Genomic DNA, 21,664 nt, shown 5'->3' on the forward strand with positions numbered 1-21,664 from the left:
TGATTTTTTTCCCAAGTTGGCCTGTCACAGTGATGCTAGGTACTAATTGAAATGATAGGATGTGCAATATTTGGAGGCAAAAATGTGATTTTGAAGTTAATGATATTTCGTCTGGAGTTGGGAGGCTATTGGGAAAAACATGCATAGGTGTGATACAGTCACTGGAAACAAGAAAAGGGGAGCCTTGGGAGGATGTCTGATTTATCCACCTGTCTGCAGATCAGATAATTAACCTATTAAAAAAAAATAAAATCAGTAGTTAAGATTACACAATGTCCCGCAGAACATAGCAGTTGTTATCTTAGGAAGTTTTTTCTTAAGGCTTAAGCTAGATCTTTATTGTTTTGGTTTAACTTGTTTGATTTCTTGTACTGTTCACGGTAGTTACATAGAACAATTTCTGTTCTCCCTTTTAGTACCATATTTTAGGTATTTGAAGGCTGCTGGTGGTTTTCTTCTTGATTAAATAACTGTAGTGTGGGATTTAGCAGCAGTTTCAGACCTCAAATTTAGGTATCTGCACACAGGTATCTCAGTGTGCTCTGGGTGTGTGGATCCTGTTATATTCCATGGAGGTATCACCCTGGAGTAAAGCCTGGAGAGCTTGGTTTAAAGGCCAAACAAATTGGTGAGGAGAGCAAGGGAAACACAATTCGTTGATACTTATCAGGAAGAACTATTGGTTTAGCAACGGAATTACCCTACTTGGTATATCACAGACGTGTATCTGATGCAAAGATGGGACAAGACAAATAGGAAATAAATGACACTTAAAACTGGACAAACAATCCCACCCAGCCATCTTGTTGGACACTGGTGTGCTTTCCAAAGATGTTTGGCAAATGTGGATCGTAAAATAACACTTTTAAAGCTCCAGGTTTTTCTTAGCCTGAGAAACAAAGCATGCTTCCATGAGGAAGAATATTTTGCCTCTTTTTTTAGCCAAGTAAACTTTATCCCTGAATCAAACCTTTGGGAAGGTTGTATTACTGAGTCCCAAAGTAAAAACTTATCCTCCAAATGTCTGGGACTCTATATGAGAAAACAGTAGTGTCCACAAAATTATAAAATTAGACACTTAGGGAAGTTCCCCGCCCCCCTTTCCCCCTTGGATAATCTATTTTTCTCATTAATGTAATGCATATGTTTCAAAAAGTTGGCACTTTGCCTTGGCAAATAGCTTGAAGATAAAAGAAAGTTTATTCCTGTAATTCTCCTCAGATGAATTCTTGTAATTTAGAATATCTTGAATGGAGTTCCAGATACAATTTTCTATCCTTGAAGTCGTGTGACATATCCAAAAATTTTCCACCAAAGTTAACTGTTAAAGCTGAGCCATTTCTCCTATGAATGCCACAAGAACTTGTGCTTTTGAATTAACAGATGACATCATTGGCATCTGTGGATGTGTGGAGATTGCTGAAGATTTTTTGTGTATTAGCTGGGATTAGCTTTAGTATTAATTTTCGGCTGATTTTTAATAATAGTGAAATTGATAAGAACTAGTTGTTTTCAAGCTGGAGTTTAGAAAGTTAAAATGTGCATGTCTTTCAAATATGATCTTAATTCAAATCTATACATCTCCTGCTCCTGGCATCTTCCCATGACTCTTGGGAGGAGAGAATGAAAACATATTATTTTAAGGAGTATTTGGTTCTTATTAAAATTACACATACGCCCGCCTTCAAAAGAATCTTGATTTACTGCAGGTTGTTCATGTGTCGCATGCAGACATTTTTAGAGAACAGATTTCTTATCACTGTGAACAGTGAATGGCTTCCAGTGCTCCACGATCAGTGCGCAAAAATGTTATATCCATTGTAAAAGGTAGGAAACCATGAAATCTATAAGCCGATTTGGCAGAAGAAGCAGTTGTTGGTGCCAAAATTTGGTTACTGACCCACAGTTTCCTGTTTTTAAATATATTAATTGATTCGCAAAGAGCATCTTTTGGAAAACAAGAACTCAGACAGACTGGCACAGGCTGGAGCTCCGCCAAGACTGCTCGGGAAGGTTGCCATGCTGGGAGCGAGCGAGCGAGAGAGCGAGCGAGCGAGAGAGCCGAGGAAAGAAAAAAAGGCAAGACTTGGCACGGCTCAGTCAAATCAGCTTCTTTTGTCTGCTTTCTCGGCTTGAGCTTCAGGAAAGAAAACCGTCCTGGGGTACAGAAAAACTCAGAACTTTTTGGTTTTCAAACTTGGATAGCTTTTTAAGTCTCTTGGGCTGTTTGAAAGTGGTGGTACATTAAATGACGTTCAGTTACCAGTGATAAGAGAAATAAAAAGACTTCTTTAATGAAGCCTCCACAATGTCAGTTTATACATATGGGAAATACGATATTTGATTTTTTATTTTTTTTTGTATGTCTGATTAAACTGTAAGGGAGCCGAGTAACTTGGAAGATTACAGAGGGAATACCTAAATAAAAGGGAGAATTTCAATTTTTTGCAACAAAAAAAAGTTTTCATCGACATGAACATGCTTTAAAACCAAATCTGACCTCCTTCGGAATATGTTGAGAATGGGAATTTCAGCGTTTCTCTCATATGTGCTACAGACACGAACTTTTACTGGAACCTCCTTAAAAGATTTCATCTGACCCAGCAAAGAAGTAAGAGTAGAGAGAAAGTTGTGACATCTTAATATAAAAGTAAGTATGTTCTTAAAGCAACAATATTTATTTTTGCTGCTTCATGCTGTCCTAGCTCCATCTCCCAGCTATTAGTGACAACACTGAAGACCAGCAGGGCAAGCCGAAGACACCCAGACTACGCCTGAAGGGCACAAAAAAGAAACGAAAGCATGGTTATTTTGCTACTGCTCTATAAACATTTCTCCCAGTGCATCTTACTAGGGAGCATATGAAATTGCTGAATTTTCGAGGAAATAAGAGATGGAAAAGTATTGACTTCTGCCAAGTCAGGAATGTTTGAAGATGACAGAGCTGGATTTGAACTGATGACACTGGATATAGAAACTTCAGTTTGTAGTTACAGTACCTGTTTGCTGTAAATTGTGAAAAAATCTGCTCTTTTCTCATACCTGGATTAAAAAAATCTGTGACGACTGAAGCGTGGATGTCTTATGATTTCAATAAAATTAAGGACCTAAAAATCCATTGTTTATTTTCTCCAAGGGTGCCTGGATTTTCAGTGAGACAGGTACCTTATTTCTGATTTCATAGGAACAAATACTAGCATGCTGCCTATTAGGCCTGGATGTGGTTGGATTATACTACTGCTGCTGTGACAATCAGCATTATTATTTCAGAGAGTAACTGTAAAGCATAGATTTTTATGGATCATCTTCACTTATAGTAAGTATTATACTATCCTTAAAGAATAGATTGTTCAGCCTGTAAGATGTGCAATTTCTGGCATGCTGCAGAAGTACATTTCCCTAATTTTTATGTTAAGGAAAGAAAGAGACAACATTAATGAAAAACATTTTAAGAGGGATGTGTTTGTATTTCAACTGCACATCATGGCATTTTGATTATTAGAGTACTAAAAATAACTGGTCTTTTTTGTTATGTAAAAGAACTTGGGTTATTTAATATTACATTAAATTGGTTTCATAGCAAGATACGTCAGATTTTTACTACATCAGTGAACCTTTTGAAAGATACTGTAGTTAAATAGTGGGTATGATGCTGTTGTGATTACCATTTGATGTACTGAAACCTTTTAATATGGTTTGTTAGTGATTTTCGAAGAAAGTGTCTCAATCAGATACATTATAAAACTAGCAATCCTGTCTTTCTAAATCGTTACAAAATGTATGACAGCTGTGTGTTAAAATAGGTATCCCGCAATAGATTGCAGATTGATGCTCAGTGGAAAGGAAATGTTTGAAGTTCAGTTTTGCTTTCTGTGTGGTTAGCTAGTATGTTCTTCATTCCTGCACAGACATTAACATGTGATGTGTTCGGGGAAACAGAGAGATGTGATGGGTGTAAGTTTGCAATCACAACAGTGTACTAAGTTTGTCTATCTGTGTGCGTTTTCTGAAATGAATTTCCCGTATTTCTTAGAAATAGTGTGTAGGCTCAAAGCATATGCAATTTTCTTTAATCACGATATTTCAAAACAAATTTTTAATGGATGTCATTATTAGAAATCAGAAAACAATAGAAAACATTTGTCGTGGTGCCTCTGAGTGAAAACAAGCTCTGAATATTAGAATAGCCATATCTCCTGAGTATTTACGTAATTTCAATAAATGATTTCTTGGGTTTTAAACATGATCAACATGTGGGTCCTTGCAATGCTTTTACAAATGTAATTATTTGTACAAATATTTGAACATATATTGGCACTGAAGTTATTTTGAAAGCAGTTACTACAATTTTGAAACTATTATTTATCTTTGAAATTCCTAGTCAGTGTATTTTGATTTCCTAAATGAGATATACACAATTGCAGATTTATTTTGGCCTATATAATAAGAAAGTATTTTTTTCTTTCTGCTAAACCCTTTGCTTTTAAAAGTTCATCTAAGTGCTTATTTTTGGAAAGTACCCCAACTTGGCAAGTTAAAAGCAAAATTTGAATTGCCTGGCTTAAATGGTTGGTTCCAGAAAGTTGATTGGATTGCATGCAAATGTAATTTGTGAGTGTAATTTGACATGGTTTATTGTATTGATATATTTTATTTACAAACTTTATAATAATTTTGAGTTTTCTGGATACTTTAATCGGATTATTCATTATCATGATTCATTTATGATCCTCAGTTATTGCTTAAGTTTAGTAACTTCATAAATGAGCAATTTGTGTTTAATTCTTAATGAATCATTAATATGTATTTTGGATTGTACAGTTCCTTGAAGTGGCATATTTCAATGTAGAGGTGAGGATTAGGGGTTTGGGTTTAACTTGCTTTTTCTTATTGAGCTACAGAGGCATAGTATTATTTCACATAGGAGTGTTGTGTTTGATAGTGAAATGGGCCTATGTTTGATCTCACTTGTATGTATTAATAATATATAAACCAAGGCTTACTCTTCTGTTTTTACTAGTGTCAAAGTAGACTGAGATCAAAATGGGATTGTAATGGCTTAGTTTGTGCCTTTTATATTGACATGTGTAAACTGGTTTTAACACAGATTTGTACAAAGGTTGAATGAGTACTTGCTATGAACCAATACATTTTTTTGGACAAGGAAGAGATACGCAGTTCTGAGTGTGACTATGGATTTTTCCTAAATATGGCTGTAGGATAATAATATCAATGTTAAAAAACAGTGTATGCAGCTTTTGTGTGTTGTTTTGCATTCCTGTATCCATGGAAAATGCTGAAGGTTACCTTGATAATCTACGTAGGATAGATCTCCATATTCTGCCATTGCTGAGGTATTTTCAGCTTCTGTAACCAGTATTTTTTAAAAAAATCTATATATATTTTAAGGCTTTTTCCATTTACCATTTGCCATTACTCCAGAATAATTGCTGATTTTGTAGCCCACTACAGGGCAAGGTCTTTTCTCTCTGTGTAGCAACTTTTCTGGCACTGATGTCATCATTTTAATTATTCCGTATAATGTAGTATGTTTTCCTTCAGGTCTTGCTGCAGTACACAGCAAGGTATGTAAAACTGTTAAGTGTTTTCCTAATATTTTATCTAGATTTCCAACCTTGACCAAGGTGGAAAACTGTCTGAGAAACTGCAGGAAGAAGGCTGTAGTATTTTCTTCTTTCTTATCGCCTATACTTATCACAATTTAGGATAAAGTACTCCACTTGTTCATGAAAACAGACACAGAATTTTTCTTCATTTTGGTTAAAATCACTTGTTCAGTATGTGTGCACGTGCTCGTTAGTTTCTCAACACTGTAAATTGGCATAACAGGATTGACTTTGGTGGAATTCCACTCCCTTATTCCATTTGAAAGTATAGGCCACAGACTTCATCTGTGCAATAGAAATTTTGAGCCAGATCAGTAGTATTTTGTCCAGTGTAGCTGTTAAAACAGCGTGTGAGTTAAGTAACTTTTGTAATCATTGTGGAGGACTAAACACCTTTAGAAGGTGATCTAGATGGCTGACACGTTGGTCCTGTGAATCACTCTATTGACCTTAAAAGTAACACAGGGCAGCTGGCTTAGACTAAGATATCTGGCACTTAGTGGTCCAAATTTGAGGAAGAACAATCAAATTCTTAATTTTTTTTAAAAAAGTGTTAAAATTAAAGTACAGGCTTGTGCTCCACTACAATGCAGTATTTGCTATATTCAATTTCAAGGTTAAGAAAATAGGACACTACGACAACAAATTATAAGAAGATGAAAATATTAATTTGTAATATATTTGCCTTAAAATAACAGTATTGCCTGCTATAGTCACATTTATTTTATAGATAAGGAATAATCCACAGTTCAGGGCCTGACTGATTGTGATAATCTTGTGGGAATTATTGTGGAAATGATAGAAGCTTATCCTCTTGACAGTTATGGACAGCTATATTTTTCCAGTTGTTTTCCTGTAATGAAGTTACACCCAGTATACATCTGTTTCTCTGAGTCACTATAGCAGTTTTTCCATATTTGGCTGATGCTACGGAATTTTAGAACGTTTGTCTCTTCCCTGAAGCAGACCAGGGACCACTCACTCTATGTACTTGAAAGCTCCAGTGGTCTTCACCTTGTCCTGGGTATTCCGTGTTCCGTTATGTTCACAAAGATGCCACTTATTGTGGCTAGAAGAATTAACAAATATGAAGTGGCCACTGTGGTTTTTCTTATCTTAGGTCTTGGAGGTGCTGGGATTGAAATGTGCTCCTGATTTGAATGTGGTTTTCATTACAAAGGGATGAATTATGGGTCTTGCAAGAAATTTCCATTACTGTCCCTTCTTTACATTTGTTAAATCGCCTTTTTTTTTTTTTTTTTTTGTAAGTTTGCCAAGATCAAGCAGAACCCGGCTACATTTCCTTTATTGAGCTTCTTTTTGTTGTCTTAAGGTCATCTTTTCTGGGTCTGCTTTGGGCTTAAACATTGTGAAGACAGAGACACTTGAATCTTGTCTAGTGTTGTAAACTGGAGAGTGGCTTCTATATTTTCTACCTCCTAATAAAAATATAATTCCCTTCTGTATTTTTCAGTGAAGATATCATTGAAGATGCTTGGTGATACTGTTTATGTTTTCCATATTTTCCATATTCCTAAGTATCTTGGAATGGATTAGTTTTTTTCATACACCATTCCCTAGTCTGTATGAGAGGATACTGTACGCTCAGTAGTCACTCAAAGAGCGTCTGAATTTCTACTTCGTGACCCACAAAATAGCAGCTCACCAGAGGTTCATATTGTTACCATCTTCATTCTTCTGATGGTGGTGGATGGGAAAAGAGCTTTTTAGGGAAATAGGGTATATACTTTGGGAACATCTGGGAAGTTTAGGTACCCAACAGCAGTATATAGCGCCCTTTTAGACATCCTAGGCTGTTTGAGGTATCTTCATAGAGCTGGCAGTCATGACACAGAGCGTACAGGAGAACTGTTCTCTGTTGGAGTTGCAGCTGAAGCCAAGTGAGGACATCTGAAAAAAGCATTAGAATGCCTTTCTTTTTTATCATTTTGCCAATGAAGACCAGAGATATTTTGTAGAGGCTTTTTCTATCACGTATGTGATTCCCAAACTCAGATTATGTATTGCAAAGAACAATGGCCCTACAAATAATGTAATCTATGTCATGAGTAATGACAAGAGAACTTGTGAATACAGGACCATGGAGGGGTTAGATTGGATGTTAGGAAAAATCTCTTCATGGGTTGTCAAGTGCTGAACAAACCATTCAGGCAGGTGGGGGGAGTCCCCATCCCTGGAGGTATTTAAAAGACGTGTAGATGTGGTGCTTAGGGACATGGGTTAGTGGTGGGCTTGGCAGTGCTGGGTTAGCGGTTGGACTCAGTGATCTTAAAGGTCTTTTCCAACCTAAATGATTTTATGATTGTGTCATCTTGGTCTTAGATTTTGATATCTTAACACCAGTCTTACAACTTTTGTTCAGAGCAGTGCATTGATTTCCATAACTCCCAGGAAAAGGTCTTTTTTCTTTCTCTCTGGAACCTGTCATGTTTTCTCTAATCCCTGAAATTTTCAGTTCCGATATGACTGATTTAGTTTATTTTGGTTGCTTTAATTAATTCTGCTATGTCTCCATTCTTCCCTATTTTTCAGGGTTTCAACACTGAACAAGTCCTTTTTGGGGAAAAAAAAAAAAAAAAGAGTTCTCAGTAAGGGACACAGGGTTACCAAGGCATCCTGTTACTACTAACTGTTCCACATGAAGATTTAAGGTTTAAGTTCAATTTAAATCTTGTACTTCAGAAATCTCAAAAGATAGGTAAAGGGTGTTTTGAGCTCACTAGGCTTGCTTCAGGACTAGTGTATTCTGAAGCCGTTCTTTCATAGAATCATAGAATTATTTAGGTTGGACAAGACCTTTAAGATCATTGAGTCCAACTATTAAGCCAGCTCTACCAAGCCCACCACTAAACCACATCCCTAAACGCTACATCTAGACGTCTCTTAAATCCCTCCAGGGATGGTGACTCCACCACCTCCCTAGGCAGCCTGTTCCAGTGCTCGACAATTCTTTTGGTGAAGACATTTTTCCATGTATCCGATCTAAACCTCCCCTGGTGCAGCTTGAGGCCATGTCCTCTTGTCCTGTCACTTGTTACTGGGGAGAAGAGACTGCCCCCCCCCCCCCCCGCCAGCTACAGCCTCCTGTCAGGTAGTTGTAGAGAGCAAGAAGGTCTCCCCACACGTTTGCCACCCTCCAGAGATGTTTGTGGTTCCAGGGCAATTAGTAATGTAGTATATGAGGGCACAAAAAGAAAATAGGGCTTGAAATTTGCGTGCTAGCATGTATGTGAATTAGGATTATTGTGGCACAGGAGACTGTAGAAGTAGTATGAAATAGCACAGTGTTACAGAAGGGGTGGTGGACTCTGATTTCCTCAAAGTATTTTGATTTAGCCAGGGCAGTGAGTAGTTCTTAGAGCAAGGGTTCTGGCTGGGTGAAGGATGTGCTTCCTGGATGTGCTTTATGGTAGGAAATGTACTGACATAAATTAGATACCCAGAGATGTTTGTCTCTCCACATTGGTAAGCTGGGTTCTCATGGGCAGCAAGATCTGACTGTTATTGCATGACCACTTCTGATCAATGTGACTGTTAATTTACTTAGGGTAATTATCTGACTGGCACAGATGACTGTTTTGTTGTCATCTTTTCTCTTAAATTCTTATTCCTGCTGACATCTTCAGCCTTGGTATGTTTGAAGTTGCAACCTCTGTAGTACCAAATGTTTGGTTTTTAAAAACAGAAAGTATACAGCATTTGTAAAACACTGACTGTTTGCCCTGTGTGCTCTTAACAACCTGTTAATGGAGTATAGTCAGGAAACTGGGATGTCATACTCACCTTATTCCTTATTTATGGTGAGATCGGGTGGCGCACACCTGTGGAGACTTTCAGCTTCATTCTTTTCACAGATGTACATTGCTGTAAGGAAAGCAGTTATGACAGATGGATGTTTCAGACACTTCAGGAATATGCTTATAAGGAGGTCCACAATTTAGGGAGGTTCTCAGATCCCTTCTCTCTGATATGGAGGTAATACATATACTGAATTCGAAAGGAAACTGGAAGGTCTGAAGAAAGGTTTGTTTGGACTTCACTGAATTATAATGAGAAGATATATACCTGTCATGCAGATCCTTAAGGAAGCTATTATTGATTTAATATGCAGAAGCTATCGAAAATTACATTATCCTTATATAAGACGGTGTGGTGGGCTGACCTTGGCTGGACACCAAGTGCCCACCAAGCTGCTTTATCATTCCCCTCCTCATAAGAACATGGGGAGCAAATAAGATAAAAACACCTTGTGGGTCAAGATAAAGGCAGTTTAATGAAACGATAGTAAATGCTGCACACTCAGAGGCAAAGGAAAACAGAAGATGTTATTCTCTGCTTCCCATCAGCAGGCGATGTTCAGCCACTTCCCAGGAAGCAGGGCTTCAGTGAGCGTAGTGGTTGCTCTGGAGGACAAATGTTGTTAAAATTGAATGACCTCCCCCCACCCCCCTGCCCCCCCGCCCTGTTCCTCCTCCTTTCTCTTAGCTTTTATATTTGAGCAGAGGTCATGTGATCTATGGCATATTCCATACCATTTTAGGTCAGCTGTCCTGGCTATGTCCCCTCCCAAGATGTTGCCCACTCCCAGCCTACTGGTCGTAGTGGTGGCAAGGTTGGCGAGACAGCTGGGATGCTGTGCAAGCACTACTTAGCAGTTGTCAAAACACTGATGTGTATCACCACCGTTCTAGCTACCAATACAAAGCACATCACCATGAGGGCTGCCATGGGGCTCAGCCAGACCCAATACAGACAGAACAGGCCCGTCACATGCAGTTAAAAAAGTAAATTGGTTCCCTTTTTTGGAGAGCAGTGTGGGTGGTATGGAGTATCTGAGAGCAGATGTGATGTATAATTAGTCAGTAGGTTATCTCTGTTCCATACTGTGGATTGTCTCCACATTAGGATACAGAATTACGTATTTCTGCTGAGATATGAGATGTACAGTAGTATATGCAATGCTTTTCTGGACAGGTGTGAAAGGTGGGGAGTCCATACTAGCAAGCTGTTATTTGGGCTATTAATATATTTTAATACCACTTCGATTTAATCTTCCATATAAATTAGTATTAGAAGAATCACGGAAGAGGCATACAGAAAACATTGTCTTTGATCTGCTACATTATAACAAATTGGAATATTTATTTGACCATCTTCTTAGATAATGCACTTAACAGTTCTTGCTTTTTTCCTGATAGATAACATGGGTTTAGTCCCAGTTCCCTGTCTGCAAAAAGCTAACTTTGGGTTTCGACACTGTTAGGTTTCCATTTGCATGGATTTTACAGAGCAAGCCATCATCCCTTTTACATCTCAGCACAGCACCAAATATACAGTGTAAGAGTGCTTATACTAGATGAAAGGCTTCTGTGTGGATTTTATTTTGGGTGCTCCACAGCTGTGTCTTTTCCAGTCCTACAGATAGGTCTACAGAATAAGGTCTAGTTTGCTAGGTCTAGTTCATCTAATACATAGCTGAGTATAAACAAAGAAGTCTCTGTGGTCCTTCCTTCTACATAGATAGTACAGTAATGTGATGTTAAACCTTGGTTGTGAAAGTCATAGCAAGCCAACCCTCTTAGCTACAGCCAGCTGAGGTTACAGAAGAGAGTCAATGTCTGCCTTTTGAGGGCAGGTATTTCTTCAGCTGGATGGTTGTGATGCTTCAGAATAAGAAGGCAGAGGTGAGATGGTTAGCAAGGTACAGGCGAGTGCCATACTGAATGTGCTGCCAGCAGCAGCATGTTACTGTAAGTGCTTTGCTGTTCTAAAAGAAAACCAACGCTGTTCAACAATGGTTTATACCTGCAGCTACAAAGAGGGCAGCGCTTCTATTACTTTGTCCATAACTTTATCCAGTGAGTGAGAATGTCGTAAGAGTGATCCTGTATGTCAGACCTAATGCTAGCGCATCCATTTTTGGCACTATCCAAGGAACTAACACGTGGGCATTTGTTAGCAAGCTGGGACCCCACCCTTATAATCTGTAGTAAAGAGGTTTATGGTCCCCAGAAGACATGGTATTACATGTGTGTATGCCTTTCCATTAGTTTTGCACAGTTGCAATGCATTTTAAGTACTTGAGGTGTTCTGTTCTGATGCTGTTACACCTAAGGCTCTTGTTTTCTTTTTTTGTGCACCCAGTGTAATAACTTTTTATAAATGAGCTTACATAATGTCTGTTGTAATTTTTCTTTTTACTGTGATTAAACTCATAAACTTATAGCATTGGTGTAATTTTGCATTTAAGATACATTGCGCTATTGTAATAGGATACATTGTCCCAGTGTAATGTTTTTCCTTTCATATAGATTCACTCTGTACAACATAATTCCTTTCTTTCTGTTGTAATACTTTTTCTGTGTAAATTCATCTGAAGGGGAAGTGTTAAAAGCCAATAAATTTGTAGTGAATGAGCCAGTTTTAACAGAGAGCAATGTGATTCTCTGCATTGCTGTCTTGCTGTCTCTTCTTTAAAATTGCTGTGTTGCAGGAGGCTATTGTGGTACTTACTTTTATAGTTGGGTGGTTGGTTTTTTTTTATTCTTGTTATTTAATTCAGATGCTGACATAATGAGTGCTCCACTGTAATGAATATTTGATGTGTTTATGCTAATGTAAATGCCCAACTATCTTGCCAGTTCTCTTCGACCTTTATAACTTTTTAGACAACAATTCTGAGGGTGATGCAGTTTGTCTGCCCGATGTATTTTGATGAAAATGGAGACTATTTTTATGGGCACTCAGTTAACAGCTTCTAGAATTCCTTTGCTTGTGGTCTTGGCTGTTATTCAGTGAGATTTTAACTTGAAATAGTCTCTTAAGACTCTGATGAGAGAATTGGGCCAGGATCAATATCTGCAGTGTAAGTACGTAGGACTCATTACTCCTGTCTTCCTTCGTAGTCAGCAGACAGTGGTAGGCACTTTTAGGCATATTTGTTCATTATATAATACAATGCTATTGCAGCCTCAGGTGGAATAGTTTCTTCCAATTAATTTGCTCATAGAAGTGCTGAATTATGACTGAGGTGCTCATAAGCAGTGAATTTGTAAATCAAAGGCTTTCTTTAGCTCTCTTGATCTGGAGCAGGTAAATGTTCTTTAGAAATTACGAGCAGTGTGCAGAATACTTTGTAGGCACATAATTACATCTAAGTGTGTGTGTGTGTGCGTGTGTCTGTGCACGTGCCTGTGTCTGTGTCTTCTGGGTGATGCCATCACATTGCTGTGGCTCACAGGAGACATTTTAGAAGACAGTCTGTATGAGTCAATGTGCTACATTCTCTCTGTCGTTTGCCCTGTCATTCTAGCGGTAGGGTACAATATGGAGTAATACAAATTTTAAGATTTAGGCATTGCATTTCAAGAAAAATGTGGCCCAACTGGAAGTAGTCCAGGGGACAGCAATAGAGGTGATCAGTGGTCTAGAAAATATCAGTGAGAAAGCAAATTTGGGTTGTTTAGCTTAAGGAAGAGAAGACTGAAGGAGAACGTGATAACACTATTCAGTTATGTAAAAGGCTGCTGTAAATCAGGTCATAACCTGTTCTCCATGCCTGTGGTGGCTCAAATAAGGCATAGTGGGTTTAAACTCTGTCAAAAGAGATTCAGGTTAGATCTTAGAGAAAAAATTCTCAAGATGCTGGTAGACCAGTAATGGAATAGATGATCTCTTGGTCTTTGGAGCATCCAACTGTACCAGTCTTTAAGATCAGGTTGGACAAACAGCTGTCAGAGATGACAACAGGTAGTTGTCCCTTAAGACAGACTGATGGACTAGATTTTCTCTCCAGGAACCCCAACCCTGGTTTTTGTGATTGTTGATACAATACATGAACAAAGAGAGATAAAATGACCCAAACAGAAGGATGATGCTTTAACAATACAGCATAACATTTCTAAAACTATCTTCCATAGGTTGGACTTGCTCCCAGTTTGTTCTACTTCCAAAGTTGATCCCTTCGATTAGGAAGACTAACAAAATTTGCGTAATACTGGGGTCTACTAACAGTAAATATGGATGGTAGTAACTGGTAAAGGTTGCTGAATCCTGTGCTGCGACGGACATGAGGCTGGAGCAGCTCCATGCCCTGAGGTCCACCCAGCACTGAGGGTGATCCATGGAAGGTCTTGTTTGGGATTTTAATAGCTTTCTTTAGTTTCTTCATTATCTCCTTATAGTATTTTGAAGCAATTCTGTAACAGAGAAGAGAGATGTGATAAGTCTTTCAACCCATGCACCTAGCTGCATCAAAGAACGGCACCTCTAGATTTTACGATCTTTTAGTGCAAGGAAGTTAGTGATATTCTGGTCAGTCTTTCCTTTGTGAACTCTCAGCCTGTTTTTAAACTATAATTTTCATTTACAAAAAAGGAAAGTGTTCCTTCTGCTCTCTATTGTGCTTTTTGTATCTGAAACTTGCATGTTGTGTACATGGCTAGCCTGTTCCTGTTATTACCACAGACAATCTTGGTGGTCCTGACTGCGTATGTTACCATTTGAATTGTATGTAGGAAGTGGTGAATTTTGCATGTGCTATTTTCCCCCAGCTGTTTCATCCTCTGGGATTAGGCGCAGTCCCACTGGCAGGAATTATGTGTGATATTACCGGAAAACATTACAGCTGATGGTGTCTTGTAATGAAAGGGCACAGTACTGTGCCCTGGAGTGACCAGGCTTATATTTGCTTTGTGGATTCCTTTATAAGGAGCTCATTGAAACAAATCTTCTGGGTATTCAGCAGCCAAAGGTAGTTTTAAAATGAAAAAAATATTTTTAACATAATGAGATAGTGAAGAAATCAAAGAAAATGAGAAAAATGATAGGAAGATAAACAAGTAAAGAAAGGGGAGGATAAGAAGAAATGTTTATAGATGAGGTCTTTCAAGAAGTGCCTACATACATGTTTTCTGTGTTCATATTTCTTTTGCTATTAGGAACAGAAATCTCTTGGTTACAAAACATTCTTTTACTACATCAATTTCCCTTGCCCTACATGCTTGCTTAGTAAATGAGCAACCTCTTACTCTCACAGGGTATGAAAGGTATTTTGTCTTTGTCCTATATTGCTGTGGTAATAGGGAATATAGTCAATTAAAATAATCTGATTTTGGACCAACATATTAAGAGTTAGTAATCCTATTGCGTTATTACTGCATATCAGTTAAAGTTATTTGCACCCTTGCTTGATTTGTTTAGCATATTTGGAGTTTTCTTTATGTTCAATATAATCTTTTGGTTTTCTCCTTTTGTTTTTTAAAATTGCAAAATCCTTATATGCATTTTTTTAATTCCTAACTTACTGATGTGTGTTATGAAACTTACCTTTCACATAGGAGATTTTATTTAAAGATGAGAGTGTGTTTATGTATTTATACAAATGTATATATGTGTGTGTGTGGTGGAAGTAAAACTTATATGCTTCTCTGAGATAATTAAAACATTTACATTTTTTTCATTAAATCAGATATCACAGAGCTCTTTTAAATTTTTTTTTTTTCTGTTAAGTTTTCCAGACTTTCTGGTATTCAACTTGGTTTGTACACTTGCTTAAATTCAAGTTTCTAAGTGACATTTAGATCAAAAGCTCTGTAATTGTTTTATTGTAAATCATTATTATTTCATTTAAAAAAGATAAAAATGAGACAAACGTGGAAAGTCCTTCATTTGTCTAAAATAGTTAGCTCCTTCTACTGCCTTGAACAACACAATTTCTTTTATTTGGATTTTCTGCTCCAGTACTCAAGTTTTATCCTGCTGTTTTCTGTCCACATAAGCGTGCTGTTTAGTATGCCCAAATTGGAGACATCTGCTGTAGTTCTTTTGTCCGTAACTGCAGCTCATGTCATGTCCCTTGCACACTTGCATCTCGAAGCTCTTGTCCTTCTCCTTAAGGGTCCTCTGAGATGTCAGCAGCATGAAAAGTTCCTTTCTGTTACTGGGAGGCTGTGAGGCTTCGCTGTGAAGCTTGCTGCTACCATTCTACTTGCATCTTTCCCTTTTCGGAAACATTTACATTACTCCCATTTGGATTCACAGTCTTGGTGCCTAATGCTGTGGCATCAGGAGCAAAACCAGTGCCGATGGTACCAACAGTATGAAATATAATGTGGAGTCATGGATTTATGTCTAAACATTTTAAATTACTTTGATTTCTCTTTCATTGTGTAAACAGTAAAAGTTCTGTCCCACACAGAACTGCATCTAACTACCGCTAAAAGTTTTTGTTAAATTTCTGCTTTATTTATTTTCTAAATTTAGTAAAATTTTCTAATTTTACTTGCTTCATTTTTAATGGTCGTAATAATGGAAGTGATAATATTTATAATCACAGCACCATTGTCCCTTGCACCATAACTGAAGTCAGTAGCCTTTCATTTAGTAGCCTCAATATCTGAGTTAATATTTCTCTTGCTTTCCTTTTTATTGAGAATTTATGCCTCCAAACATTCTGTTCTGAATACACTGCAAAGTGGCTGCCATTACTGCTACCAGGTCCTGAGCATTCCATAGAATGGGATACCAAACAATCTTTGGCACTCACACACTCATCAGTTTTATTAGCACTGCCACGTTTGTCACAACCCAATAGAGAACCAACCCACAGAGATCTTATAATTCACCGAAGAGGAAATGGAGACATTTAACCTCATTGAAGAAGGTGTTTCCACCTTTTCATGCAGCACAGGTTCCACTGCGAAAGAGCACATGCTATGTTTAAAAAATTTTAGACCCTGGCTCCTCACCGAGCCGTGTAAATGATGCAAAAGGTGGTTTTTCCTTGTTCCTGAGTGCTAGGAAGAGAACTACAGACTTCTTTGGCAAAGTTGCAGAGCTAACGATACACCTGAAAATGTGTTCTTTAAGGGTTGCCTGCAGATTAGCCATGACAGCCTGCAATTACTAGTTCAGGGGCCACAGTTTGGGAACACTTAGAATACCCTTGTCCAGGAAGGTCCAGTAACCCAGTGTAATGGTACAATGACTTGAATATTGATGAGTAGGCTCTCTACAGTATCCTTTAAACAGTTTTACTAGTAACCTAAGACTACTGCTTAGGAGTTTCAGATAAAATTGGTTTTATCTAAAATTGACGAGACCTGGAGAAAATTTTCTGTATTGTTAATTCTGTTTTGGTTGAGTCTGAACTTGCGTGTCATGAGTCATACTGGGACTTGAATGTAATAGTGAAACTCAAAGCTTTGCTATGTACACAGCTTCTTGTTTCCTTCTGCCTGTATGACACAAAACTTTGACTTCACTTTTTTGACAGTAAGGGAAATTAAAACCTTCTCCTCCCATCCACAGCCTAGGAAGTGTCAGCTTTCCTGTATTTCTTTATCCAAGGTATACTTGGTATTTGTAAGTGGACAGCTTATGTTTAAGCTGTTGTAACAATGGTTGCCGATACTTTGTGTAGTTCAAGTATTTTGAAATCAAGCTGTAATTGTGCCATTGGTGATAGCAGTTACTCCAAAAAGACATTTGTGAAGCAGTTGGAACCCAGAGAGTTCTGTGCCTTAGGTAGCAGGAGCATGCTTTCAGGGCTCTTCAGATTTAATTTCTGCAATGTAGCCAAATATTTCAAGCACATATGTTGAAATTTGCTTTCAAAATCTGTATTTAGGCATTGATTTTATTGGAAGGTGTAAGAGACTGGTCCTTTGGAAAACTGGTCTCCTCTAATTATGTAGGTAGCATATTTTACAACGTTAGATTCTGTCTATGAATCAATCTCTCCCATTATTACAGATGACATTTCCATTTAATTTCCCAGTGGGATTCCATTTAATGTTTTCAAAACAGTGTCAGTTGAAATCGTATTTATTTTGGTTGTTTGCCTTTATAAAGAAATTTTTATTAGAGGAATTGCAAGGTTTTTGAAATGGAAGAAAGAAGAATTTTTACAGATAAAATGTTTGTGAAAGTTCCATTGTTATTTTCTTTAAAATTCAATACCTTGAATAGATGTCAAACTTGTGAGGCAGCTGTGCGCATCTAAATACAGTATCAGAAACAGAGGATTTGGGAGTCTGCTGAATTTTCTTACTTTGGTCATGATGTTACTCAGTGAATCATATGTATTTGGTGTTACTGTGAATGAAGCTAGTACTTGGGTTTTAATTTACAGATGAAGAAGTTAGTTCTTCCTTGGCATATTTGTATTATCTTACCAGGAATGTTTTTTTTACCATGCATAATGAATTTTTGTTATGTTACTGGCTATGATGCAATACAGCGGTCTGTTCTAAATAAAAGAAGGTGAAGTGATTTTCAGCTCTGAGACCAGGTGGCATGGACTGCCTTATGTCAGTCAGGCCAAGGCATAGATTCAGGCCCTGAGACAAGATGCTCTGGGTTCCCCAAATGTCCTGTTCTTGCGGAGATGATGAAGGCTAGTTGTGGCTTAAAGTTTTATGAGCTGTCACTAATAAGGTTCTCCAAGATATTCGAGTCTTTTCCTTGTTTTGGGATTGGTGAAATGCGGTGTATTGAATATAATGTAAAATTTAAATGTTAGGGAAAATTCTAGATAAAGAAAAACTGCCTATGCATTTGGGAGAGTGTCACAAGGGAGAAAACTAGCAGAGGAGGGAAACAACATATGTGTGAAGAATAAAAGAGACGTAAAATCTTAGGATGCTGCTTATTAATAGGATTTATTGCTGCCATTTATAATAGCCCTGATTGAAACCATTTCTTTTACATTTCTTACTTGATACATTTTCAGGAAATTAGAAGAAAATATTAAATGTGTTACCTTCTATCGCATGTCCCCTTTCTCTTCTCCTGATCTTTTTACTCGTTACGTTTTAAACATTTATGGGGAAAAACATTTTAAAAGGGCATGTAACACAAAGGTAATAATCACAGTGCCATGCTGTTTTATGGGGCAATAATCCAGTTGCCTTGTTTCAAAAAAACTACTCAGCCTTCATTCTCCTAGGCTTTACCTTAGGGAATAGAGCTGGATTATTGCCTTGTAAAACAGTGCTGCATTCCTGTTGTTGATTAATTATAAATCTTTGCCTATCACTCGTATTTTCTATCTTACAGCATTCCTGTTCCTTTCCTTCATGGCTTTGTCCTGCATTCAGAGAATTCACAAATCAAAGCCGAGTTCTGCCTGATTTGTGGCACTCTAATGTTAATCTCTGTTCTGGCAGTTTCTGTATAGGCATGTTATACATTTATTTTGTCCAAATGAAGGTGAATCACGTGTGAACAGCTTCTGAGTGAGATTCAGCCTGCCTAAATTTCACTGAAGTCATTCAGTCTGAGATAACGGGGAGTGCCGTGGTGGCTTTAGTGTACCTGGGGATCCCCTGCATCCCCATGGGAGTCTACTCAACTTTAGATCACATACCACTTATCTTCTGCAACCACTGGGCTGTATAAACCAGTAGTAAGTAAATGTTAGGAAGGAACTTGAGTAATAAAATGAATTTTAAGAAGGTTGGGATCTACTTAGGTTTGAACTGGGAATATGGGCTACTACCTCGCAGTGCCACCATCAAGGTATTGTCATTGTTGGCACTTAGCCATATTTGTATCTCCCTACATGTTGGTAACTGACCTCGTTGGGCTCTTCCATAGAATTTTTAAGTCTTTTTTCTACTTCTGGAAGCTTTCTGTGAATGGGAAGGAACAGCCCAGAAATACCTGACACAGTAAGAAGCCAGACACAGCCATGATCATATAGTTGCTGGCATCACATTTTCTGAAATGCAGGTAATCTAGCAGGGCAGTCAATTCAGAAGTGTTGCCAAATAGGGTTACCGGTGGATAGACACTGTCCAGATTGGAAGATTACAGGATTTGCAACATCGCTTGTAATTTTGTGCTGGAGAAGCGTCTGAATAGGATTCTTATAAATTACTTCTTTTGCGGGGGGAATGACCTACATATGTTGGCGAGTTTGCTCAGTGTACAATTAGTGAATGAATGTTTTCTGATGTACTATTTATGATTTGTGCTTGACAAAATGGCCATTACTATTCTTTGTTTATTTACGTATCAACTTGGATGCAATGGTCTCTAAAATCATTTGGAGGTCGAACCTGGTCTTGTACATGACCACTGTCTTACTAAGTAATGTTTGATACAGAGGACTTATCACACATCCAACTCAATCATCAGAGATGACTATCCATTGTTTGCTTTATGAACAGCAAAACGGTAACAAGGAAAAGTTTGATTTCATGTAAGGAAAAATGTCTTCGTAGTGAGAATGTGAATTGCCATCCTTGGGGATTTTGAAAACTTGACTGGGGGTGACCCTGAGCAGTCTCATTTAACGTTTAATTTGTTCTGCTTTGAGCAGGTGTTTAGGCTTCAGACCTCGGTGGTCCTTCCAGGCTACGTCCTTCTGTGATTTTATGTTACTTTATGTTTATGTTACAGTAACTTTATGTTACTGCACAGGAAGCCATTGATTCAAGCGTGCTGCTTCTGTGTCAGACAGCTTTTTTTGAGTTCTCACTGGCTTGTGGGAGTCATGCATTTTTTTCATACTCCTGCTTTAGTAGTTCATAAACTGTACAGCTAGGTGGAGAAACTTCTTGTTGCTTTCTGGATATGCTGAAGAATACATCCTGGGGGATGGGTTACTGCACAAGTGTTCTACTCCCACAGTTTTAGGTACACCACCAAAAGCTGGTGGAATAGCTTCTTGGTAGTCAGCTGCTTTCAAACCACACATTACCAGTAAGGTTAGAGTTAGAGTAAATGAAGTGGAGAATATTTGCAATCTTTTCAAATACTTGATAGAAAGGAGATCAACCAAGTGTGGGATCCATCCCAGGATCACACCTCAAATACATTTTTATGTCTGTAATAGGCTACGCCATCATAGTAAACAAACTTGTTTACTGGTCTTGAGTCAGTCTGACTACATCCACACTATTAAACTCTTTCATCTAACAGCACACTATAGCAACATTCAAAACATCTTTTGGAAATGTTCCTAGTCCATACTGACACTTAACAGAGGAGATAAATACACCAGCCAGTCTGCAGGGCCAGGGTCTTGGATGTAGTGCATACACCATGTCCTGTTTAAATTTGCTTAAATTAGAATTTTCCTCCCTTTCCTCTCCTGCTTAGCTTCATGATTTCTTGTTCGTTATATGTCTAGAAGGCAGTTTCTGCTTCTGTTCCTGACAGCTGAGTGACCTTACATGCTAAGATATGCTATTTTTTTGACACGCCATATGCAAAAATGTCTCTTGTACTTGCCTGAATTACAAGGAGGTTATTAATTTTTAGTGGAGTGGGCTCCTCTTTCTCACTCGGTAAGGCAGTACGCAGGTTTCACAGTGACGTTCTGTGCACTGCGTTTTATAGTTTTTATAAATATGTGCAGTGACATATGTATGTTTTAGGCATATAAATGAGACAAAAAACTGCACCCCACTATTGATTGACTTTTGTTTGAGATGAGACATACTGATACTTCACCACCTGATGGTGACAGTGAATTTTGGGTGGCTGATCCTCAGTCTTGTTTTTGAGGGAAACAGTGATACTTACTTCTTGGAAGTTAGTTCTCAATGGTTTGAATGCTAACAGTTTAGCAGAGTCTGTAGGTCCTTGTATGAAATGGTAACAGGTGTGATCACATAAGGAATTACAATTTTTTAGTTCTTTGACTGAAGTGATCAGTGCTGATGGCTACTCACTTTTACAAAGGTCTTTGATTTTTGATTATGAACAGAAGCACATAAAATAAAGGTAACTAAGTTTACCCATGTAAAACAGTTTAATAATATCAAAAAGATTTTTGTGATCAGTGTTATATTAATATGTTGTTATATAGATGATAATTATTTAATGATTTGTAATATGCATTTTTATTTTACTGTGTCTAAATTTGGAATATAATGGATAAACATAATCAAACAGATTATTTAGTAACAAATAGAATTAGGAGGAAAATGCACAGGTTGTAAGAGGATGAGTTTTGGGAAGCACAAGGAAGTCACTGTGTACTGAGATAGCTGAACTGCTGGCAT

The 21,664-nt window shown here is 37.8% G+C and overlaps 1 protein-coding gene and 1 long non-coding RNA gene across 3 annotated transcripts in view; both read left to right on the forward strand.

Annotated features, from left to right (window-relative positions):
- MSRA (methionine sulfoxide reductase A) overlaps positions 1 to 21,664 on the forward strand; it is a 293,020-nt gene that overhangs the window by 21,856 nt on the left and 249,500 nt on the right. The window lies entirely within an intron of this gene.
- On the forward strand, positions 1,143 to 3,066 carry LOC129784954 (uncharacterized). Its single transcript, XR_008748274.1, has 2 exons — positions 1,143 to 1,827; positions 1,943 to 3,066. It is a non-coding gene; the product is annotated as an uncharacterized LOC129784954 (long non-coding RNA).

Source organism: Falco peregrinus, chromosome 7 (assembly GCF_023634155.1).
Source record: "Falco peregrinus isolate bFalPer1 chromosome 7, bFalPer1.pri, whole genome shotgun sequence".
Classification (NCBI taxonomy): domain Eukaryota; kingdom Metazoa; phylum Chordata; class Aves; order Falconiformes; family Falconidae; genus Falco; species Falco peregrinus.